Source organism: Melanerpes formicivorus, unplaced genomic scaffold (assembly GCF_026170545.1).
Source record: "Melanerpes formicivorus ecotype bairdi unplaced genomic scaffold, bMelFor1.0.p_v2 SCAF_22, whole genome shotgun sequence".
NCBI classification, from domain to species: domain Eukaryota; kingdom Metazoa; phylum Chordata; class Aves; order Piciformes; family Picidae; genus Melanerpes; species Melanerpes formicivorus.
Genome location: NW_027142374.1, coordinates 7287484 through 7312743, shown reverse-complemented (window position 1 = coordinate 7312743; position 25260 = coordinate 7287484). Strand labels below are relative to the sequence as shown.

The following is a 25260-nucleotide window of genomic DNA, read 5'->3' as shown; positions in this document are numbered from 1 at the left end:
TCTGTATCTTCTGTCTCAGCTCCATGCATCATCCTTCGCAGAGAGCAATGACAGTTTGCAAATCTCATTTTATCTAACTTCTGTTGATACTGCAAAGGTCATCCCTTCTGACTCTCTGAAGTTTTCTCTACCACCCTTCACCTTCTCCCTTCTGTCATACACAGGATGCTCATCTTCCTTTCCCTGATTCCTGCCTATCCACTCTCCTGAAGCTGCTTCCAGCCAACCCACCTGATACTAGGAAGTCAAAGCCAGCTAGGAGGCAATGAGGAACCACTTCACTCTCATTATCTCACCTGAATTAACCAGAAAAGCTGTTTAGCCTGTTGAGGGGTCTTTGACCATTGAGCATTGGATTTTCACTCTCATATGGGAGATTATTCCTTCAAGATCCTCAGTAAAACTTTGCTTTCTTCCTTCTTACCCTGCTCCAAAACTCCATTTTCCAGAGCAGCATTTATTATAGATCATTCTTCAGCTTCTCTAAACAGTGGACAGCATTATTCCCATGTGTTTGACCTAAATCCTCCTCATACTTCCTTACACATCTTTAGCTGTACCCACATGTTAGTTCATGCTCTGTATTTTGTTTATCAGCTCACTGGGGAAAGGTGCTTGTGGTTATTCCATCCTCTGGGGTCCTGGCTTGGGAGATGAGTCTTGCAGGCCTCACAGCAATGCTGCTGCTGCTGTTTATTTCAGAGTTGGCTGACAAAGGCAGCAGACTCTTCAGTGATTTGGGACACAGAGATAAATGCTGGTTCTTCCTGTGCAACAGCATCTCAGCTCTTCTGGAATGGACACTTACCTCTGTTGCATGTTCTGTACTACTAATTTCCCTCTGCTACAATCCATCTTTCAATATTAACAAACATTAAATATTGACCCATATTTCGTTTCACCTCTGTAAATACAATTACTGAAAAACTGTGAGCTATGGGGTAGATCTTTGAACAGTATAAATGGGCATAAGTGGCCTGTGTCCCTTTATAATCATTTGACAATTGGGACTGGAGCTCATGGGGCTGATGCATATGTCACCTGAGAAATGGAGGCAGAGGGAACTGTTTTATCCTCACCACATGGTGAAGAGCAAAATCCCACTGCTGTGCTGACAATGACACAAGATGGGTTCTGTCCTGCTTCAAAGTGATTAGCGAGTCCTGCTGTTGTCAGCGCTTGAAGAGAGCTGTTGCCAGGCTACTTGACCAGTCAATAATGAATGCTCATTAATCTATTTTCCTCTTCTTGGTGACAGTTGTTTGATAGCCTGATCAATTTTATGTTTATCATTTGTGTGGTGACCTCCTGCTGCTTTACTGTCTTTTTGTTTTAAGGAAGAGAGAGCAAAAATCTGAGACCTTCTGTTTCTCCCCCAGCTTTAGGGATGGGGTGGAAACAAGTTTTCAAGATCAAGATTTCTTGCAGTGTTTTCTGTAACAGTCCTGGAAGTATAAATACAGAAACCACAGACAGTTCCCTGGAGACTGAAGGCCTAATATGTGAATACTCTCACCTCCTACCTCATAGTAATATCATAGGGGGGGAAAGAGGTGTATTATACATACCAACAGCTCTGCTTAAACAGTGTCGAGTCGGGTGTGTGAAGTGTGTGTGTAAACATTTGAAGGGTAGATCTCAAGTCATCATTGTGGGAGAGATGACACAAATAAGGTGATAGAACATTGTGCTAGCACTCACTAGGGTTTTGAAAATGCCCTAAAGCCAAAGCACACTGCAGATGGGCTTGTAGCTCATGCAGTTAATGCAAGGCATGGGTCTTGCCAGAGCTTGGAAGCATTGCAGTTGCTCTATGTGCTGATAGTCATACAGTATACCTAAAGTACAAGTTATCTAATCAGCTAATATCTAAAGTGGCACTCTTGTTCTGCTTTGTCCTCAGCAAGTGTCTCTGGACTGTGGAATCATTCTGAAAGTGGCAAAGTCCAACTAGATTGCCAAATTGTTAAAATAATTAAGGACACCTCAGCAAAGTGATTGTGCTGTTAAAGCATCATCTTGGCAGTGTCGTGTTTTCTCTGCTGGCATAGCTGAAGCAGTGAGGGAAGAAACAACCAGGTACTCTGGGCTTGGAAGGTCTGAGACTAAAGCACTTGACCTTGTGTCCTTAGCTCTTTCGGTTCATACAGGCATGTCCATCATATATTTATGTGTGTATGTCTATGTACACACAGGGGTGTGAACAAAGTGTATATGTATGTGTATATAGAAATGTGTATTTGTGTCTGTGTCCATACATAGCTACAGCAGTCAGAGCACTGTTGAGTGAAGTTATACTTATTCCCTTACTCTGGGCAGGGTGAGGAAGGGAGCAGGGATGCTTCTGTCAGGGCAATGAGGGTGCTTGTCCAAGGCCTTTGACACTGTCCCCCACAGCAAACTCCTGGCCAAGCTGTCAGCCCATGGCTTGGATGGGAGCACACTGCGATGGGTTAGGAACTGGCTGGAGGGCTGAGCCCAGAGAGTGGTGGTGAATGGTGCCACATCCAGATGGCAGCCAGTCAGGAGTGGTGTGCCCCAGGGATCAGTACTGGGCCCTGTGCTCTTTAACATCTTTATTGATGATCTGGATGAGGGCATTGAGTCCATCATCAGTAAATTTGCTGATGACACCAAGCTGGGGGCAGGAGTTGATCTGCTGGAGGGTAGAGAGGCTCTGCAGAGAGACCTCGACAGGCTGGACAGATGGGCAGAGTCCAACCACATGAGATTTAACACATCCAAGTGCCGGGTTCTGCACATTGGCCACAACAACCCCATGCAGTGCTACAGGCTGGGGTCAGAGTGGCTGGAGAGCAGCCAGGCAGAGAGGGACCTGGGGGTGCTGGTTGATGGTAGGCTGAACATGAGCCTGCAGTGTGCCCAGGCAGCCAAGAGGGCCAATGGCATCCTGGCCTGCATCAGGAACAGTGTGACCAGCAGGAGCAGGGAGGTCATTCTGCCCCTGTACACTGCACTGGTTAGGCCACACCTCGAGTACTGTGTCCAGTTCTGGGCCCTTCAGTTTAGGAAGGATGTTGACTTGCTGGAGCGTGTCCAGAGAAGGGCAACAAAGTTGGAGAGGGGCTTGGAACACAAGCCCTATGAGGAGAGGCTGAGGGAGCTGGGGTTGCTTAGCCTGGAGAAGAGGAGACTCAGGGGTGACCTTATTGCTCTCTACAACTACCTGAAGGGGGGTTGTAGACAGGCAGAGGTTGGTCTCTTCTCCCAGGCAGCCAGTACCAGAACAAGAGGACACAGTCTCAGGCTGCGCCAGGGGAAGTTCAGGCTGGAGGTCAGGAGGAAGTTTTACACAGAGAGAGTGATTGCCCATTGGAATGGGCTGCCTGGGGAGGTGGTGGTGTCACCATCACTGGAGGTGTTCAGGAGGAGACTGGATGGGATGCTTGGTTGCATGGTTTAGTTGGTTGGGTGGTGTTGGATGATAGGTTGGACGCGATGATCTTGAAGGTCTCTTCCAACCTGGTCTATTCTATTCTATTCCATTCCATTCCATTCCATTCCATTCCATTCCATTCCATTCCATTCCATTCCATTCTCGTCACTTCTCAGTCTGTGACTTGAGCTCTGGATTCATCTGGCGCGGAGGGAAACATCCTGCTCAGCTTGCAGGATGCAGCTGCATGCACCCCTGGGAGAGGCCTGATGTTACAGTGTGCTGCCTCTTCTAAGGTGGCTGGGGCATTCTGCTGTCTGGAGTGATTCCCTCTGACATCTGCTGGACCAAACCACTCCTGAGTGTACTTAAGGTAAAGGGGAAAAAAACCCAACCAAATACCTTCTAGAGTCAGTTTTAATTTTGTGGTGTTGCTTGTTCAGACAGGACTTTGTGCATGGCTTCCTGAAGAGCACTTGGTGTGTTGTTTTGTACAGGAGCTACATGAGAACTAGTTACATTAGTGTAATGACATTTCAGAAAGCAGCTCCTTCAGATCAATTCTAATGAATATTTCTTCTGAAATAACTGGATGTGGAGGTCAGACAGTGATACACATTCAGTGCTGGCCAGCTTCCTGTCTGCTGAACTGCACTTTACTCTCCTATTGCTTCCTCAGTGCCACATGACAACGTGGAAGCTGAAGCAGAAGGTTAGTCAAACAGGACAGTAGTTTTTAATGTGGAAAGCAGTAGCCACCAGGGCCTAATTGTCGAGAAAGGATCTTTTTGTAGATGGAAGCCTAGGGAGGTGCACCTCATTCTCCTGTTTGGATTCTGACAAACTTGGAATGCTTTTGTGATGGAGAAGTTATCATAGCAAATTTGTTGGTTTCTGGGAGGAGGAAACTGAGAATTTCGAAAACCTGTGAGAAGTGCTACAGAGACACAGGTTAAGTGCTGGACCCCTGAGTCTTAAGATACCTGGATATGCTCAAACACTAAGCAGCCATTGAGATCAGAAGCCATGCCTGAAGAACAAATCACTCCTCTGGAGCACTTGTCATCAGCACAGCTCAAAATGCTTTATAAATGAGGCCACTTTCCTAATTTCCCCTCTACAACTGATAGACAAGGGTGGAGTCAGGACCAGGGGGTCAGGTCCAGAAGTCATGCATTCTTAGATGCAAGAGGAAAGTTGTCCATGGAGCCTCCCTGCCCTTTGACACTCCCTTCTAGAGCTATGGAAATGGTCCAATAAAGATGTTGGAGAAGTAGCTGTGGTATGTACCTGTGTGCTGGATATGTGGAGCTCCGCTGCTACCCAGTTCCCCAAAGCCGTGTCAATACATCAAGGGTTGAATGGGTTTTGGTTCTCTTACTAGGAGTGAATAGAATAGAACAGAACAAGGCTAAATAGTTGGACAGGACCTATGGTCATCATCCAGTCCAATTGCCTGACCAATTCAGAACTGGCCAAAAGTTAAAGCATGATATGGAGATCATTGTCCAAGTGCATCTTAAGCACTGACAGCTTGGAGCATCAACCAGCTCTCTAGGAAGCCTGTTGCGGTGTTTGCCCACCCTGTTTGTAAGCAATGATTCTAACATCCAGTCTAAAGCTGCCCCGGAACAGCTTTGAACTGTTCCCACACATCAGTGGATATCATGGTGAAGAGTTCAGCATCTCCCTCTCTACTTAGCCTCCTTAGTAAGCTGCAAAGAGCAATGGGAGTGCCCTCCTTTTCTCCAAAACAGACACACCCAGAGTTCTTAGCCGCTCATCATAGGACATTCCTTCCAGTTCTCCTGCCTTCTCTTCTGAATTCTGCCTATGATTGCACAGACCAACTGGAGCTTCTCATAGAAATGCTCCTGAGTCTGTACTCTTCTAGGTCACTCAGTCTTACATCTGTCCTTATGATAAGTGATCTCTCTGCCACCTTGAGGGTCACCATGGCTTCTTCTTGTGGCTTTGTGGCATGGTCTGACTGCCTTGCAGTGTATGCTCTTCTAAAGTTATCATCATGAACCAACCCACAGAAGGACATGCACAGGGGTATAAACTGAGGAATTGTAGAACAAGACAGGGGAGTTTGGCTTCTAGATTGTATAAGGAGTCCCAGAGCAAGGAATGGAACCCAGCTACCTTGTCACCCATTCCAACCAAACCATCACTCCCCACCATAAACCTGATTGGTTTTGCCCCAAGGCTTGAGTTATGGCCTTGCCCCCTGAGTCTGGGATTTAGTGATGTAATTTCAAAAAGTTCTGACTGATGGAAAACCAGGAAAATATTAGAAGATCCTGCCATGTACTAACAAATCACTCTCTTGATTTATCTGCAATGTAAATCACTCTAAATAAAATGCTCTGATTTATCTATCTTTACTTCATACTTGTAGAAGGAGAAACTGATTTAGTGATGCTGAGCCCAGCCATAAACCTGTAATGTTCATAAATCCTGGTGCACATGTGTTAAACTGGGATTTACAAACCCCAGCCAGACTTTCTGATCTCACCCCATAGCTCTGATAACAGACACCTTGGAAGTTTTGTCAGTTGTACCAAGTCTTGCCAGATGGAGGACACTATTGACATGACCTGACCAGGGATTTGCTTTCTTGGAGCCTGGGGATGCTCAGCACTTTTGCATTTGCAGATCAGATCAATAAACGTTGCATTCCCGTCCCTGATCATGAGTCTGTAGAAAGAACAGAAGGATGGATGTGGAGAGTCATTTCTGATGGGTGCATGGGGAAAAGAGGGAGAGCGGAGCTATATGCAGCTGTCTGTAGTAATGGCTGGTTCTTTTATTGCCTGCTGCTTTATATTTGGGGGAGTCACAGGAGATCACAACAGGGAAGAGTGAGGCAGGATTTAAAGTGAGAAGGTATTGCTACCGTTCTTCAAGATGACATCCTGAGTTATTCAAGATGTGGTATCTTGCCTTGTGGTTCTCAGAGTGAGGCTAATCACTTTGTAACTGAACTAGGCAACTGTGAAGAGAATTAAGTATCCTCCCCTAAACCCACCCCAACAATTTACTTTCAAGTCTGTGCCACACAGAGTAAGTTTTGTGAGGTATGAAATACAGCCGTGCCTTTGCCTTGCAAAGCTGTGAGCTCTCCTTTGGTTTTACATCAGTACTGGGATGTAAGGAGCCAGAATTAGCAAGTTCTGTGTTAGAGCTGTGCAGTTCATGGTCTTCCATGAGGACATCCAAGGTGCAGGCGTTTCTTGTATGTAGCAGTTGCTTTTCAATTAAATTACTTAATTAATAATTGCAGGTATGTACTGTTGTGCTTTAAAAAGGAAGATGACTTTGGCTGCTTGAACAAAATAGAATTTTAATTAGATTAAGAATTAAATGACACTTCCCCCCCACACTCTTCCCAGTGCTAGGTAATGTCAGATGAGGCTTGATTATAATTATGGTGTCATAAGTGTTAAAGCTTTCTAATGCACATAATGGTGCTTTAAAAATTACCTCCTGCGAACTGAGATTTACCAAGTTATTATGGTTTCTGTGTGTTTAGATTAATCAATCATAAACAGAGCTTCAGGAGGGTTGAGGAAACTATCTAAATAGAATGTTCTCCTGAGACTCATATCTGGACAGGTTGACTGAATTTCTGTGACTTAACGACCCACTTTCCCTGTTGCCTGCGGTCTGATCCTGCCTGTGTGACATGCAGTAGTTGCTGTATGAACTGCTCTGTGTGTGTGAATACAAATGAACTTTTCATTCCCCTCCACAGGAGTGTTCATTCTGAAAAGACTGCTAAATATTTGCCTATCTTTTGGACTTGGTGCTTGCTCACCCACCAGCCAGGCAGAGCAGCCCTGTGATGGAGAAGGACTTGCTGAGATCTGGGCAGGTTTTCGGCAGATGGTGAGGATCTTGATCTCAAGGCTAGTGCCTCAAACTCTCTGCTCCACTGTGGTAGGCTGTTTGGCTTCCAAATTGCAGAGGGCCAGAGCAGAAAGTTTGTAAAATAATGGCTAAAGAGGTAAAAAAAAATATGAGAAAGCCTTCTGTGAACATTAAGTGGTGTCTGTCACTGATCATTGTTGTCATTTCTAGTATTTGCTAGGAACATTCAGTGCTGCAGAGAAATACTAAATCTTTTTTTACTCCAACTATCATCATCACTGCAAGAGGCACTGTTTACAGTTCTGCTTTTGTCTCTAGAACTGATAACTCTCTTGCTTAACAGTTGTTGGGAAACCTAGGACAGTGCTATTTTTACTTATCAAATGTTGGAATGAAATCCTGGTTTTCATGAAATCAGTACCTAAATTTTTGCTGACATCAGAAGAGGCAGTGTGTGTCTGTGGATGCTTTCTCTTTTTTCCTGAAAAAGCCAAACTTAAGACTAGTTTGATCTCAATTGCTGTAATTTAAATCACATAATTATTATACAACAGCTCTTAGATCCCAGAGGAGACAGGATCACTGTGTAAAGGGCTGGACAAGTCGGTATTGAGCTGTGGACTGTGCCTCACAGACGTTATGATCTGAAGTCATGATTCAGGAGGATGCTTAATGCGTGTCTAACTTCTGAGCCCACAGATAGCTCCTGTGACTTCAGTGAGATGCCTGGCATGCCTAACCTTAAGTCAGTGATGAAATACCCAAAGCACTTCTAAATTAAGACCTAATACACAGACAGTCATTCTTGAATTTTAAGTTCCTGTCTGGCTGCTCTGACCTTCTGCAAGCCTGTGGTTGGCTGATAACTATGGTTTTGTAGATAGACTCAGCCAGTTCAGTTTTAATCTATTGGTGATTGTGGCCTCAAAATTCAAAATACAGAACATCCTTAAACCTCATAGACTGTGTCTTACTCTTGAGAATTTAAGAAGGAGAATGATCTTGAGTACCATATGTGAGTGTAAAATATACCTTGGTCACTTGCTAACATATCTAGCAAAACCAGGGCAGAATGGAGGGTCTGGTGGAGCCTTACCAAAGTGCCTGAGGCACGTCAAGGTGTGTGGGGCTGTTCTGTGTTGTACCTTGCCAGCTCTCGGGAGTCATCTGCTTGTGGCTGTGGAGAAGGAGGCAGAGCAGTGTGTGGAGGGAAAATATATGCATACTGCAATCTTGCAGAAACTCTTTTTCATTTTGTCTTTAATTTCTTCTTGTTTTGTTGCTTACGATCAGTCTTGAGATCAAAGCCATTATGGTGGGACTGACAAGCACCTTCATTTTTGTGGGAAAGAAGAAAAAGAATTCCTATAAGTTATTTTGAATAACTTTATACTGTGCCGTCTCTTTTAACTGAGCTTGCTCCAGTGGTTACACTGAAGTTGATCATAATTTTGGACAGGCTTTTGCCTTCTGTTCTTTGAAAAATTAAAGAAACTGCCTCCTTTAAGTGAGAGTCTTTAGGGCTCTTCACCAGGCAGCATCTCAGTGGTCTCATTTATGACTGGATTAAGATACTGACACCTCGTATTTCAATACCTAATGAAATTCTAGGTGATTCCCAACAGGTTTCTAAAATGTCACAGGAAATTGCCAGTTTGTGGCTGTGTCATGGGCAGAGCCCTGTTGCTGCAGTGTACAGGTGGGAGCTTGTACTGCACCAGCTGCCTTCAGCCCTGCTGATGTTGCCCTTTATGGCACTGACACATCTCCCAACAAATCCCCTTCTAGGTTGGCTGCAGGTGAGGTGGAAGGGGAGTGTGAAAGGAGAGGTAAACTGGCATTTCTTTCACTGTATCTGTGTCAGAAAGGCTTCTGTTTATTTTTGAAATGTTTGCAAATAGAAAGCTTGTATTAAAGAGGGACATGGATAAAGTTTGGAGGTGGTGAAGGTGGAGGTGTGCTTGTCTCCCACACTGAGTTTCTTTCTGCTGTGTCCCTTCCCACATATTTTTTATCCATTTTCTTGATTTCCCACTCTCCTTTCATTTTCCTTTTATATTTTTATCTCATGGGACAAGTAAAAGTTATCAACCCGAAGCGCTGTGCATATAAGGAGACAAGAACGAGTTCCCTAGTGTTTTGGTCATGATCAGTAGGCATTCAGTGTCACTGCCAGGCTTTCAGAGGAGGGTAGATCTACAGGCAAGGATATCACTGTTTCCTTAATGAGAATGTCTGCACAAAGCATCATATAACCCAGCACATAATCCTGCCAGGTCAAAGGTGGACATCTGAATCCTCAACTGAGATACTGAATGAGTGAGAGTGTTGTGGCCTTTTTGAAAATCACTGTGCTAGAACTATCTCAGCTTTGAAAATAAACCCTTAAAAATGATTTTGCCTATTTCAGGCCAGCTGAGATTCCTTCTTTCTTTCTTTCCACTGTATGTTGTGAAATGTTAAAAAAGATTTTAAGAAGTAGGTGCTCTGCTTCCTTTTATGTGTTTGCCTACTTTCTGCATTCCATGTCTCTTGGGACCATAAATTTCAAATACTGAGGGAGAGTGTTTCTTGGGAAAAAAAGAGCAAAATTCCTTTGAAGAGTTACAACTAGAGATGGAAGCATTTCTATTCCTTTCTGATTCCTCCAAGTTCTGCTTACAGAGACTAAATAGAGACCAGAAGAAGACTTGACCACTTTTCTTTTTGATGGTTTGTTTCACTGCAGGAGAGTGCATTTGGGTAGGGTTATTCTGATAACTTTTATAGAGAGTGTCCTGTTGCCTCACTGTAGACGTGCTACAGAAAAATCTCAACTGGCAATTCATACTGAGAGCAAGCGTGGGTCAGGTGTCTGTGTTTGTGATGGAGGGGCACAAATGATCAGGGAGCCTGGATTCACCAAGATGCCATTTTTCTCCTCTGGGCATTCCTCTTTGCAGAGCTTGCTGCATTTGTGGCCTAGTTTTAATGAGAGATTTTTGACAGCAGTGGTGGATGTTGACATTTTCTGCTATTATTTTTTCCCTTCTTTGGGTTTGAGCTGAGCACCCAGTATAGCCAGGAAGCTTGAGACTGCCTGATTCAGTCCCTCTGACTGTAGGTACCATGTCCTAGAGCCTGCTTTATAAACTCCCCAAGTTGATGAATGGTTTCTTTCCCCCATTATTTCTGTTAAAAAGTAGCTTCTGCCTCATTCTTCTCGTAATAGTAACATTACAATTTCCAGTCCAAATTTACTTATGGCCTTTTTATTCTTCTTTGTTTATTTCTAGTCACTGATCCTGACTATCTACTTTTCTTCTTTGGTGTTTGCCTTTGAGTTATTTCTGGACTGGAGTGGTGACCCCTCTCAGTCTCTGTTTGGTTGAGCTAAAAAAAGCTGGCTACTCTGGTCTCCCACAGAGGAATCTCCTTTATTCTGATTCTCCTAACAGTCTTCATCAGTCCCTGGCTTCTCTGGAGTTCAGTATGTGTGTTGACGAGGGGTCCACACAACACCCTCTGCTCAGTCTGGTTCCTCAGTTTGTGGACTGTTTAAAACGGCTTTGCTGATCTCAAGAGTCACATGGGATTTTCAGTAAATACACAAATGTGTTTTTCAAACCAAAACCCCAACCAGCATTCACCAAATGCAAAAGCAAATCCTTGTCTGTGCAGAGTAAGGAATGGTAAGCAATTATTTGAAGAGCTAAAGGATGGAATATTTATTGGGACAGTTTGGAAACTGAAGGTATATAAATAGTCTGCTTCTGTTGCTCAGTGAAAGTGGGACCAGTTATTGCCACCAGTCCTTTATACTTGTTTGCTCTACTTCAAGTTTAGGGGTCTGCTTCTTTAGGTAGGATGCTCTCATGTGAAAATGAGCAGAACATTTAAATACACTGTTTATGGGTTCTGTCTAAACTTTGATTATTTTCAAATCACAGCAAAAGCTCCCAAATCTGGTGCAATCTCATCCATATCAGAGCAGGATCTGCCAGGCAGCTTGGGTGTGCACAGGGTGGCCACACTGAGTCCAGTGCAGCAGGTATTTGTGCTGTGCTGCAATGGCACTTCCAGAAAGCATCTGATTTTACTTAAAACTGTTCAGCACAGCGTGCAGACAGGGTGGGGAGCTGAAAGGGCAAGCCTACCAGGAGTATCCAGCTGGCAAGAAAACCATAACCAAGGTATGGAAAAAAAAACAGGTCGGGTCTGGGAAAATCTGTCCCTGATCTGCAAAAGATAGTGCGTAGAGTTACAGTGCCATTTAAAGGTTTGGGAGGTGCAGGTAACAAAAGCAGAACTTTGATGCAGCTGGAAGCCATAGGTCAAAATTTCAGTGAGGGTAGCCGAGAATTTGATGGTACTGTGTGGCTTTCTGCCAGCTGGAAATTGGGCCTAATATTTGTTTGCCCAAGTAAAAGGGTTCAGTCAGTCTTGCAGCCTGCCTGCAGAACAAAGGAGCTAGACAGATTTAATGCTCATTCTGTTAATTGCCCAATGGCTATTCTTTCAGCACAGATCTGTGTTTACGTGCCAGAATAATTTGGGTTTGTGTCTGACACAGGAGATCTGACTTGTGGAAGGACTTCAGTCTGGGCTGTTGTTCTTGGAGGACTGGGGAAATGAGGGCACATCCTCCCTGCCCTTACAGTCTGCAACTGAAGACACCTCTCAGGTAGGAGCTGTTTCCTATTGGTGACCAGAGAGGTGAGTGACATGCAAGTCAAATTTTAAAGCAAAGTGAGAGGGGAAGAAAGAGAGAGAAAAGGGACAGAAAGGTCCTGAAGGGTTTTCTTCAGCCTGACTTAATTTGGAGGTGACACTTCATATGTCAATTTAAATTAAGCCATTTCAAAAAGCACCCATCCCAGAACCTCTGATGCACTCGGAAGATGGCATCTGTGGGGCATGTTGGGTGACTGACACATTTGAGGACAGAGAAGGAGGGAGCTGCAGGAGGAGCTGAAATGAAGTGCTTCATGGCAGAGCTGCTTTGTCCCCTGACGTGTATGATCACGTGTAATTAGCAGGATGTAGTTCAACCCTGTTTTCTTTATCACGTGTTGGTGCCTGGTGTTTTGGTGTGTTAAATTCAGGCATTCTGTACTTATGTCATGGTTTTCAGCAACAATCCTGATCTGAGGATGGTTTAAGTAAGAATCTTGTCTGGGTGTTGAACGGTTAATGCAATAGAAAGCTTACACTGGCATCTGCAGCCCTGTCCCCTCCAATGCAGCTGAATAGCATTTCATGATGGCAGGGAAATAATTCAGCAAAACCAGGCCTTACTCCTTGGGCGATGAATGAAGCTCAAGTGAAGCAGAGGTCACTTGTGTTAATCTGAAGCAAATAGGATTGTGGGACTGGGGGAAGAGGGTGAACCTCCTTTTATGTACAAATTCTATGGCTCAGAGGCTTAGGAAACACTTCATAGTAAACATTTGCAAAGTCTCCATGCCATTAGCCTTATTTGAGAGGAGAGACAAATGGTTTTCCTGCTTCGTTTTGTGCAGGTCTCACATTTTGGTATGTATGCAAATTGTGCTGGGTGGCAGTGTCTCATACAAATAAGCTTGAAATGCAGAGGCAGCCATGCAAGCAAAATGGCTTGCTGTTCCCTGCAGCTGCAACGAGGACCAGGCAGGGAGCGAGCTTAATTTGTGAGGAGGCATCAGGAAGAGAAAAGAAAAGCAGGAATCCTCCTAAAACGCTGGCACAGTAGCAGAAAGTGCTGCATCCATACTACAGTGCTACCCTGTGTTTTTGATGGCCTGAGGAGAGCATTCAGCACTGTTTTATTTTTCTTTGGATTTTGGAGCACCCTGACTTCTGAAGGCATGGGAATACACAAGCAGCTCCAGGGTGTGCAGAACTGGGGAGGTGATTATTGGGATGAAGAGATGAACAGCACCTTTTTGAGATCCAGACCAAAATGAGCATGGAAGATAATACAGATATGAAGTGCAAGCGAGGAAGTTTTGCAGGGATAGTGACTGTCTGTTGTAAAGACTGTGCAAAGGCTAGAGGTTCCATTGTGCTGCTAATGTTCTCTGTCCCAGATCCTGTGTGGGGCTGTGAATCAGGCTTTTCCATGCTGTTTAACAGCAGTTACTGATATGCCTGTATAGGATCATCCCAACTATAAGTATTCTTTGTCTTAACCCCTTTGCAATGTTTCTTTTATGAGTTGAGTAGGCATCAAAAACTTTAATTTCCAAGTGAGGAGTCCCCTAGTTCTCTCCTTCTTAGGCTGTGCTTTCCCATCAAATGTACCAGGAGTGAATATGCAGCAGATTAGACTGAGTTTGGCTTTCTGAATCTGCAATATCTCTTTGTTAATATGGTGACAAGACCAAATGCTATTTAGTTGTAGTGATGGGTGACAGCAAAACAGAAGAGAAAAGGAACTGAAGCTGATAAAAGTTCTTAAAGACATGAACTTTCCTGGGTTTTGTTTGCAGCCATACCTTTCAGGAGTTCGACCCTTCTGTGCTGGAGTAAACCAGCAGTGCTGTGTGCCCATGAAGTCTGACAGGGACTCTCAGAAAGTGTGTAGTGTGGTCCATCAGGCACAGGACAGGGGGACTTGGCATTCTCTGTGTAGGGGCAGATAGCCACAGCTTGCACAGACTCCCTGCTTTCAGCTAGGTGAGCTGTGAGAAGAGCGCAGCTGCAGATCTGCACTGTGCCTCACTGGATCCATTCCCTTTTGCTCTTTGATCTCTTTTCACATCGAGAAACAGGCAGCATGACTACATTGTGATGCTCTGGCTGTAGACTGCATTGTCATGTTGGAGAATGAATTGCCTCAGAGCCCTCAGTCTGTCTCCTGGTCTATTTCCTGTTAAAACCAGGAAGGCTGGGATTGCCATGTGATTTTGAAGCTTAGAGCTCTGCTGTACAGAGAAATTCTGTCTCTGTGTTCATTCTTTGCTTCTTCTGATTCCTCTTTTCATCCATTATCTCAAATGCTTTTGGAAACTTCATTTTCAAAGCACTGTACTGTCTCATGGGCTGCAGCTCACATGAGCTTCCTTGTGTGGGCATCATGGTTTAGTAGGAAATGCGACACTGGTTTGAAATGTTTGGCAGACAAGATAGGGAGAAACACATCTGTGAGTTACTGAGGGCACGAGTAATGTCTTTTACCTTCAAAGATTACACATTTTTTTTCCCTTCTCATCTGCCAAACACTTAGCTTTTCAGCATTGTCTGTGTCCAGAGGGTGTTTCTCTTGGCTGGGAATTATCTTGGACATGTAGCCTGTGTGAAGCTGCCTTGGGCATGTGCTGAACTCCATGGCTCCGTGGCTCAGTCCTTCCGCACGTGCTAGCTCGTTTCGACTTTAACATTTCACCTCTGGTCACTCATAAATGGATTCTGCAGTGGGAGACATTGGTATTTCATTTTGTAACTGTTCACTATCCTCATGTGAACCGTGGGTTTCAATGAGAACCTGGGCTGCACTCCTCCCTTGGTATCTGAAACTCTCCTTTCCCCAGAGGTGGTGGGCCGCTGCCTGTGCTTGTGATACCTCTGCCCATGCAGAACAGGTGAGTGATGACAGCACTGTTTTTTTTTCTAGGGAATTCTTGATCAAACCCTCAAACCTCACTGAAGATTAAGCAAGTTAAGCCCAGCTTTTCTCCTGATTGGACCATTGCCCTCTAAAAAACAACCTTTAGAGCAAAAAATTCTTCTACTGTAGTACAGTATTCCCAGTAGCTGGGTACTGTTAGGTTTTGTGTGTGGAGGTCAAATCTTGGGTAAATCCTTCATTTGCAGCATCTCTAAGTCAGAGAAACTCTACTGCTCCACTTACTAAATTATTTTGGTGCTGCATTGCTTTGGTCTAAAAATGTTCCCCTTACTTATTTCCAGCCGCCAGTCTTTGTTGTGCTTCTCACAGAATCATAGAATTGTTAGGGAATTGGAAGGGACCTCAAGGAACATCTAGTTCCAATCCCCCTGCCATGGGCAGGGACTCGTCACACTAGATCAGGTTTCCCAGAGCCACATCCAGCCTGGCCTTAAAAACCTCCAGGGAAAGGGCTTTACCACCTCCCTGGGCAACCTGTTCCGGTGTCTCACCACTCTCATGGTGAAGAACTTCTTCCTAACATCCAATCTGAATCTATCCATTTCTAGTTTTATTCCATTCCCCCTAGTCCTATCATTACCTGACACCCTAAAAAGTCCTTCCCCAGCCTTCTTGTAGGCTCCCTTCAGATACTGGAAGGCCACAATTAGGTCTCCTCAGAGCCTTATCTTCTCCAGACTGAATAGCCCCAACTCCTTCAGTCTGTCCCAATAGGAGAGGTGCTCCAGCCCTCTGATCATCCTCGTGGCCCTTCTCTGGACACAGTCCAGCACCTCCAGATCCTTCCTGTAACAGGGGCTCCAGAACTGGATGCAGTACTCCAGGTGGGGTCTCACCAGAGTGGAATAGAGGGGGAGAATCACCTTCCTCAACCTGCTGGCTGCTTGATGCAGCCCAGGATGTGATTGGCTTTCTGGGCTGCAAGTGCACACTGGCATCAGCGCCCCCAGGTCCTTTTCTTCAGGGCTGCTCTCAAGCCAGTCACTGGCCAACCTGTATCAGTGCTTGGGATTGTCCTGACCCAGATGCAGGACCTTGCATGTGGTCTTGTTGAACCTCATGAGGTTGTCATGGCCTCACTTCTCCAGCCTGTCAAGGTCCCTCTGGATGTCCTCTCTTCCCTCCAGCATGTCTGCTTCACCACACAGCATGGTGTCGTCAGCAAACTTGCTGAGGGTGCACTCAATGCCACTGTCTGTGTCACCAACAAAGGTGTTAATGCTTTAGTTTCAAAATAAAAAAGGCTCAAGCACCCACCACTCTCAGAACTTTTCACTGCAGTGGTACACAGTGGCCAAGATTGAGATGCATCTTAACCTTCTCATTACTGTGTTGCAGGCACTGATCTCATTTCAGCTCCTTTTGCAAGATGGATTATCAGAACTTTAAATTCTGGGGTCTTATTTTGTTTGCTAAACTCTCTGCCACCAAACATTGCCTTTTTTAGAGTGAGCACAGAACTGACACTGCAGCAACCTGGTAATGTTGGTTAGTCACTTTTGTCATCAGGAGTGCACATAACTCAAATGTCATGTTGAGAGAGTTTGGAATATAAGCCTCCTGCTTTGAGGTGGCTCTTTGCAGGATGAGTATCTGTTGCAGGCTCGAATTATAAGATTGTTTCCAGTGTGAAGGTGAAAAAATGAACAGGAGGAGTGGGCGGAGAGGACAGAACAAGCAAGAGGGGCACTGGGTGCTGTGATCTCAGTGAAGGCTAATGTATATCTCTGTACAAGGCAATAAGAAGAACTTGTCCTACAGGGCATTAATTATGAGTGTAAAAGGATGAGTTTGGCTTCGTGTCAGGGACAGCCACAGAAGGAGAGCACAAATCTTAAACCTATGTGGCTCAGAGATGAAGTGGCTCTGCTCTTTCCAGAGATTGTGTCAAGGAGACTTTATCTGAGTGTGATTTTGTTGCACTTTTGGATGTTTTTCATCCACTGTACTCTCCAGTCCTTTGCTCTTCATCTCTCAGCAGCCTTCATATCACTTGTCGCTTAGATTGTCATGTTCCCAGCACTTCCTCTTCATGGAGCTTCTGTGTGTGTAACTGTTGCCCCGATGAGGGTAGGTACTGCATGGCTTTCTTTCGGAGGGCAAAGCAAGGCTCTGCTAAGTCTCCTTGATATTTTGGGGAGCAAAGTAAACAATGGTGTCCATCAAATGCTTTTGACTTGGGCTTCTCTAATGAAATATTCCTTTGTGCAAAGTGTGCAGGTTTGGGATCCTCTGGCTTCTCTCTTGCAGAACTGGATAAATTACCCATGCTTGTCCCACAATGACTTTCACTACAAGTGTGGTGATTAGGGGTGAGATCACTCATGGTAGAACCATTCTTTGTTGCTCTCTGCAGGATAACTGGGAATTTGAGCCTTGGGGCTTTCTTTGCAGCTGCAGTCCTTAGAAACTGACATTCCAAGGGGCCAGAACATCTTTTGAGGATGAAGCCAGGATATGTATGTGCTGGATGTGTGGGTTTTTTTTTGCACTCACATCTTCATATCCAGCTATCAGAGGCATCACAAAGAATGTCCTGAGATCCCAAGTGTTTCCTTAACTGTTATCCTTTCCCTACCAGGAAAACATGTTCATTTTACTAGACAACCCTTGTAGCAGATTGCAGAATGAATGCACCAGATTTATTTCCTGCAGCTGCTGAGAATGGAGAAGTTGGGATATCAGAGAAGGCACAGACTTCCCCTGCTAGGGAGGGAACAGGAGCCAGTTGTACCTATGTGCTTTGGGTCTGGAGGGCTGCACACCAAACAGTGGCTTTGTAAAGGTTAATTAAAGGAGAAGGTGCCAGCAGGTGGCACTCATGAATGCACAACATTGTCTCAGGGTTTTGCAGGGTCACGATGACTTCTTTAGGGCAAGTGTAGGAAAAAGTGCAAAATAGTGCAGCATTCACATGTTGAATTCACAGACAGGTGGCCAGTGCTGCAGTAAGGAGGTAACCTTCAGGCTGGTGTGCCCAGGAGGCGGGGAGGAGGGATTGCTGTCTGTTTAGAGAGAAAACTGATGGTGCCCCTGGATTTGATGGCTATCCTCATTTTATCCCTCACATCCAGACTGTTTCCATTCAGAGCAGCTCACCCTTCCAGGTCTTGTCAGCATAAGGACACTGTAAGGGAGGTGTAATGACACAGACCTGTCAGTTCAGTGGTGGCAGTTCTGGACAGACAGGTTACTGCAGGGTCAGAATGATTTTTGTGTGGAAAATTACAAAGTACAGCAGTTAGTAGAGGAAAGTGGAGTCTGAAGCACAGTGAGCTATTCTGCAGTGCCAATGTGTATGGGACTGGCCTCTCCTTTTCCCTTAAGCTGGATAAGATTGGTCTGTTTCTGTTTGTCTTATTTACATAAGGTTAGGGTAGCTCATGGAGTGGAATTACTACAGCTCAGACATTGCTTCTGGGCCAGCACTCCTGAAGATGAAGGTGGAACAGCACAGGACAGGGCAGAAGCAAATGTCACCCTGCAGCTCTCTTGAGGTAGAATTTGGTTTTGTATTTCTGGAAACAATAGAGGGAGGAAAATTCCTACATGATATGTGAGCTTTTGTGAGTTGGAGTTGGCCTTTTTGAACCACAACCAAAAGAATTCCCAGGCTGTGAAGCTGGAAATGCTTTCTGACATCAAACCACTAAACAGCTCCCGAGTGGCCTGCCTTAGGTGATCCTGATTTGTCAGAGGAGTAGGACTTGATGATCTCTTAGGTCCCTTCCAATCTCTACCATTCTATGATTCTATGAAATAGGTAAGACTTTGCTTCTCCTGTCTTCTGAATCCATCCAGCTGGTCCTGGACAGATCACTTGGGTGAAAGTGAAACACATTTTCTTACTCTCTTTCCATGGGGACTGGTGTTGGCATCGTGACTTTCCACCTCTCCAGGAAGTCCTGAGGGTGGCAGTGCCAGGAGCTGGAGTGTACAAGACTGCCTGTCTGTGACAGCTGTAGCTCTGTGGGTTCTGTCAGGCACTGGCACTGCCCACCCTGGGACTTCCAGTCTGCCCAGTGCCCCTCTCCTTGGACAGACCTGTTTGGCTGCTGTGTGGTGCAACGAGTGGCCAGAACTGGGGCTTCGCACTGCCAGCTTTAATTCCTGATGGAGAAAGCAGGAACATTCAGCTTCCATTAGAAGACAAAAATGGCATCACAGGCCATTTGAGGGCACATTTTCAGCAGAGTGAAGACAAGGTATGGGTTCTATTTCTGAGCCAGAAGAGCAGTCTATTCCTGGTCCATGGGACTTGTCAGCCCTGCAGTGATTTGTGAGGCAAAAGAAAGGCTGCAGAGCTCCTGCTGCCCAGCTCTGGTGAGAGAAGGTGATAAGGAATTCATTGTGCAACCAGGAGATAATTGGCAGCAGCAGGATGAAGCAATGCCAGTCCCTTTTGCCGTAGCAATTGTCTAGACTGCAGGTGATTTGCTGTGCAGTCAGTCTCTCCTGTACCATGCACCACCTTGAAAGGACTGCAGCTGCCATGCGGGGTGCAAGGAGGAGACAGGTGGTGAAGAAACTGAACCTCCAAAGGGCAAGTCAGTCTCCTCTCCCCTCACAGCAGACACTGGTAAGTGTAGCTGAGACTGTACAATCACTTAACTCCTTGGGAGGAGGAGGAGGATCTTCGCTCTTCATGCCTCAGCCTGAACGGACAAAGAAGATATTTTATGGGAGGTGGAGCCCATGTCCTATGTGATAACAAGCTTCTTATGTGATAACATGCTTGAAGGAACAGGGACCAGGTTCCTCTGATGACGTCTGTGCAGATAAGTGAACAGAGCTTTTGGCTTAGTTAAAGCTGTACTGCCTATGTCTTTCTCAGCTTCTTTTGCATTTCATCCTGCAGCCCAGGCTTCATGTGTCTGCCCTGTGCACAGGGAGAGTGGGATGAGGCTGGCTGTTGATGCCTCCACTGTAGCTTGACCTGCAGGTGTTAGCTACAAGAAGACAGTTTGGTTAGGGTGACTGGGCTTGGATAAGGTGGTCCCTTGGGACCTTCAGCCCAAGTTAATGGGAGCTGAAGTGTTAGTGATAGGTAAACCCATCTTGCTGGGCAACAAAGGTCTTTCTTCTCCAGCTTTGAGTCTCTAGCCATGTGTCACATAGTCCTGTAAAGAGTGTGTCCTGCAGCTGTCCAGCCTGAACTCTGCCCCAAGGAGTTGCTGTCTCCAGAAATGGCTGCAGGGCTGTGTGCAGCCCTCTGAGGTGCAACAATGAGTGTTGCCAGAAGGATGATGCTTCTCTTCCTCTCATGATGAAGAATTTTTCTGACAGTTTCTCCCCTGCTTTGCTGAACTTCTGGGATTTTCTCTCCTCACCATGGGACAGCTGTGGTTCCCACAGGGGCTCTCTCTATGGCTGTGCAAGGTAACTGACCAGTTTCCCTGGTCTGGAACCAAGGACTGTGCAAGACAGAGAACGAGAGGAAGCCAGGGTAGCAACAAGATTAAAAATATATATGAGCAAACATCTTGTTTTGACTTCAAGGATGCACTGAAGCAGAAGAGTCTGGGTCCTGCAGAAAGCCAGAGGCAGGCTGGATTGGCATTCAGACTGGCAGTCGCACAGCATACAATGCTGGTAGCACAGGAAAAGCGAGGGCAGGAGCCCAGTCTTATTCACACTGGTGTAAACTGGAGCAATGTAATGGAATCACCTATTACATTTGACTGCATCCTGTTGTATGGAGTCCAGCATGGATACACAGCATCAGGACAGTAGGATGCCACTAAATCCAGTGCCAGTTTGCCTCTATTCTTTTGCCAGTGGCCTCAATGCAGATGGTAGCTTTCATTGTAAAGACTGTTGGTATGGAGCCATTATCTACTCTATCACACGAAGAACAGGGAGGTGGATACTGAGTAGAATAGAACAGAATAGAATAGAATAGAATAGACCAGGTTGGAAGAGACCTTCAAGATCATTGCGTCCAACCTATCCCCCAACACTGCCTAATCAACTAACCCGTGCAACCAAGCACCCTGTCAAGTCTCCTCCTGAACACCTCCAGTGACGGCGACTCCACCACCTCCCCGGGCAGCCAATTCCAATGGGCAATCACTCTCTCTGTGTAAAACTTCCTCCTGACCTCCAGCCTGAACTTCCCCTGGCACAGCCTGAGACTGTGTCCTCTTGTTCTGGTGCTGGCTGCCTGGGAGAAGAGACCAACCTCTGCCTGTTTACAACCCCCCTTCAGGTAGTTATAGAGAGCAATAAGGTCACCCCTGAGTCTCCTCTTCTCCAGGCTAAGCAGCCCCAGCTCCCTCAGTCTCTCCTCATAGGGCTTGTGTTCCAAGCCCCTCACTAACTTTGTTGCCCTTCTCTGAACTTGTTCCAGCAAGTCAACCTCCTTCCTAAACTGAGGGGCCCAGAACTGGACACAGTACTCGAGGTGTGGCCTAACCAGTGCAGTGTACAGGGGCAGAATGACCTCCCTGCTCCTGCTGGCCACACTGTTCTTAATGCAGGCCAGGATGCCATTGGCCCTCCTGGCCGCCTGGGCACACTGCAGGCTCATGTTCAGCCTACCATCAACCAGCACCCCCAGGTCCCTCTCTGCCTGGCTGCTCTCCAGCCACTCTGACCCCAGCCTGTAGCACTGCATGGGGTTGTTGTGGCCAATGTGCAGAACCCGGCACTTGGATGTGTTAAATCTCATGCCCTTGGACTCTGCCCATCTGTCCAGCCTGTCGAGGTCTCTCTGCAAAGCCTCTCTACCCTCTAGCAGATCAACTCCTGCCCCCAGCTTGGTGTCATCCACAAATTTACTGATGATGGACTCAATGCCCTCATCCAGATCATCAATAAATATGTTAAAGAGCACAGGGCCCAGCACTGATCCCTGGGGGACTCCACTACTGACTGGCTGCCAGCTGGATGTGACACCATTCACCACCACTCTCTGGGTTCGGCCATGCAGCCAGTTCCTAACCCAGCTCAGAGTGCTGCTGTCCAAGCCATGGGCTGACAGCTTGGCCAGGAGTTTGCTATGGGGGACGGTGTCAAAGGCCTTGCTGAAGTCCAGGTAAACTACATCCACAGGCCTCCCCACATCCACCAGGCGGGTCACCTGCTCATAGAAGGAGATCAGGTTGGTGAGGGAGGACCTGCCCTTCCTAAATCCATGCTGGCTGAGCCTGATCCCTTGGCCATCCTCTAAGTGCTGTGTTAATGCACTCAGGATGACCTGTTCCATGATCTTGCCTGGCACTGAGGTCAGGCTGACAGGCCTATAATTCCCTGCTTCATCCAACCGGCCCTTCTTGTGGATGGGCACCACGTTGGCCAGCTTCCAGTCCTCTGGGACCTCTCCAGTGAGCCAGGACTGCTGAAAAATGATGGAGAGCGGCTTGGCCAGCTCCTCTGACAGCTCCCTCAGCACCCTAGGATGGATCCCATCTGGTCCCATGGACTTGTGGGGATCCAGGCAGCTGAGCAGATCACCAACTACCCCATTTTGGAACAGTGGAAAACTATGCTGCCCCCTGGCTCCTTCTGCCAGCTCTGGAGGCCAGCTGTCTGGAAGACATTCTGTCCTGCTAGTAAAAATTGAGGCAAAGAAGGTGTTAAGTATCTCTGCCTTTTCCTCATCCCTTATCACAACGTTCCCCTCCGTGTCCACCAAGGAGTGGAGGTTGTCTCTGCCCTTCCTCTTGCTATTAATGTATTTATAGAAGGACTTTTTGTTGTCCTTCACAGCAGAGGCCAGACTAAGCTCCAAGTGCGCTTTTGCCTCCCTAATTTTCTTCCTGCAAGACCTAGCAACATCCTTAATTTTTTCACGGGTTGCCTCCCCTCTCTTCCAAAGGTGATACACCCTCTTTTTTTCCCTCAGTTCCATTAAAAGTTCTTTAACCATCCAGGCTGGCCATCTGCCCCGGCAGCTCATCTTCCGGCACATTGGCACAGCCTGTCCCTGAGCCTTCAACAGTTCTTCCTTGAAGTAGGACCAGCTCTCCTGGACCCCTTTGTTTTTAAGGGCTTTATCCCAAGGAACCCTCTGAATTAGTTCCTTGAGTAGCCTGAAGTCCGCCCTCCGGAAATCCAGAGTGGAGGTCTTCTTGCTACCCCTCTTAGCTTGACCAAATAATGAGAATTCAATTATCTCCTGGTCACTGGCCCCTAAGCACCCTCCGACCACCACATCACCCACCAACCCTTCCCTATTGGTGAAGAGGAGGTCAAGCATAGCCTTGCCCCTGCTAGGCTCTCGCAGCACCTGGGATAAGAAGCTGTCCTCCATGCATTCTAAAAACCTCCTAGATTGCCACTTCTCTGCTATGTTAAGATCCCAGCAGATATCAGGCAAGTTGAAGTCACCCATGAGAACAAGGTCAGGCGATCTTGAGACAGCCTTAAGCTGCCTATAGAATGACTCATCAACATCCTCCTCCTGGTTAGGTGGTCTATAACAGACTCCAACCAGGATGTCAGCCCTGTTGGCCTTCCCTCTAATTCTTACCCAGAGGCACTCAACCCGATCGTCCCTAATCTCCATCTCAATGGCATCTAGTGCCTCCCTGACGTACAGGGCCACCCCTCCACCCCTTCTTCCTTGCCTGTCTCTCCTGAAGAGCCTGTAGCCATCAATTGCAGCGCTCCAGTCATGTGAGTCGTCCCACCACGTCTCTGTGATGGCAACTACATCATAACTTTCCTGCTGCAGCAAGGCTTCCAGCTCCTCTTGTTTGTTGCCCATGCTTCGTGCATTAGTGTACATGCACTTCAGCCGGGCTGCTGGTTTCACCTCTGGTAGGAGTAGGATGACCCCATCCTCCTGGATTCCACGGGGCACCAGCAGAAGCTAAATGTGATTGTCAGTGAAGGTGTCAATGTGATACAAAGGTGAAATGGGTGCTCCAGTGAACCATGTTGCTTTTTCTTTCATGAAAAAAAAAAGGTATTGAATTTGGATTTCTATTTTAAGGGTGATTGTTCTTGGCTGGGTGGGGTCCCACTTCACAAAGTGATTTCAGATAGTTGAAGGCTGTCAACACACCACAGTCATTTTCCTCTTATGCTGTGAAGGATTTTTTGGGAGGAAGGTTTATGATACATCCTTGCATTGAAGCAGTTCAAACTGGCAAGGCAACTTATCAGCTAACTGCAAAGGCACTTTCATGACAAGGAAACCTATCTTGTTGCATTGGCACGTGTGCAACCTGAAGAGATGAAGACCTGCTGTGAAATCTCTTCACAGAGAGAAACTCATTTGCTCATGGAAGAAGACAGTTTCATTGTACATATGCTGGGTTTACTAGGGACCATAAATCCCTGAGCACTGTATTTCACAGGTACCAAGAGAAGCAAATATCTCATGAAAGATGGGGATTAGTGGAATAATTGGGCAGCTGTGCAGGTTTGTAGCTGCTGTGATGCATGAGAGCACCTCAACACCATTGCTGGGACAGGGATTCCCTCACCCCATGGGACCTTCTCATCTGCCTGGGTGTGAGCAGGCCTGGGGTGGCAGGAGTCACTGACCTGGCACAGCAGCAGAGCAGAACAGGTCAAAAGCTTCAGTCTCCATTGTCTCCATTGGCCCTGATGTCACGTGTTTGTCTTGGAAATCAAGCTCTCCAGCACCATCCCGCATATTAGCAATTCCAATAACAATAATAATTGGATTCAGTCCATTGCATTTAACATTTTAATGTCAGCTGGGGATTTCTTCCTGATCCTAGCTCCTGATTAGGTGACATCTTTAAGCACCAGATTAATAAGCCTGACTGTACTCTGAACACCCAACTGGCACATCCAGGGGTGAGGGCTGCAGCGTGATGCTCTGCACTGTTGTGCTTTATACGTGTGACTGAAGCTGGCCAGAAGGCCACAGGCAGCATTCTTGAAATATTTGTTTCTTTCTACATTTGTGTCTCATCTGAACTGGATGGAGAACAAATCTTTCCTAAATTTGCTGTGAGTGTCCTCCTATCCTGTGGGTGCATGCTAAAATCAATGTTTTCTTGAGTTTTTTTAACAAGTCAGTCACTGGAAGTGGTATGAAAAGGTCTCCACATCTAAGACTGATCTCACCCTATGGACCATCTTGGGTTCAGCATCTCATGAACATATCTTTCCATAATCTTAGGATTAGATTCTTAGTAGAGTCTTAGTAGAACACTCCTGCCCCCCAACTTTTGCCAGAAAATTCATACTCTGCTGACTTCTGGACTCTGAACTTAGGATAGAGATATTTTTTTTCTGGGATTGTGGACTTCTGTTTTCAAACTAATGCTTGGTCCTGTCTGTACTATGTCAGAGCAGACCTTAGCTTCCTCAGTAACATGAAAAATAAATCTGTGGAATGAATTTTTCCTTGTGCTTAGCTGTGCAAACAGCCTTCGCTGTTCCTTAGAGAGTTCTCTCTGTGGCCAAACAAAATCAA

The 25260-nt window shown here is 46.2% G+C and overlaps 1 protein-coding gene across 1 annotated transcript in view; it reads left to right on the top strand.

The window, feature by feature from the left end:
• The first annotated feature begins 11856 nt into the window (after nucleotides 1–11856).
• The window catches only part of LOC137447981 (serine/threonine-protein kinase PAK 3), a 90592-nt gene continuing 77188 nt past the window's right edge, over nucleotides 11857–25260 (top strand). The window contains exon 1 of the mRNA XM_068152032.1: nucleotides 11857–11936. The gene's annotated coding sequence lies outside the window, so the exon portion shown is untranslated. The remainder of the gene's footprint in view (nucleotides 11937–25260) is intronic.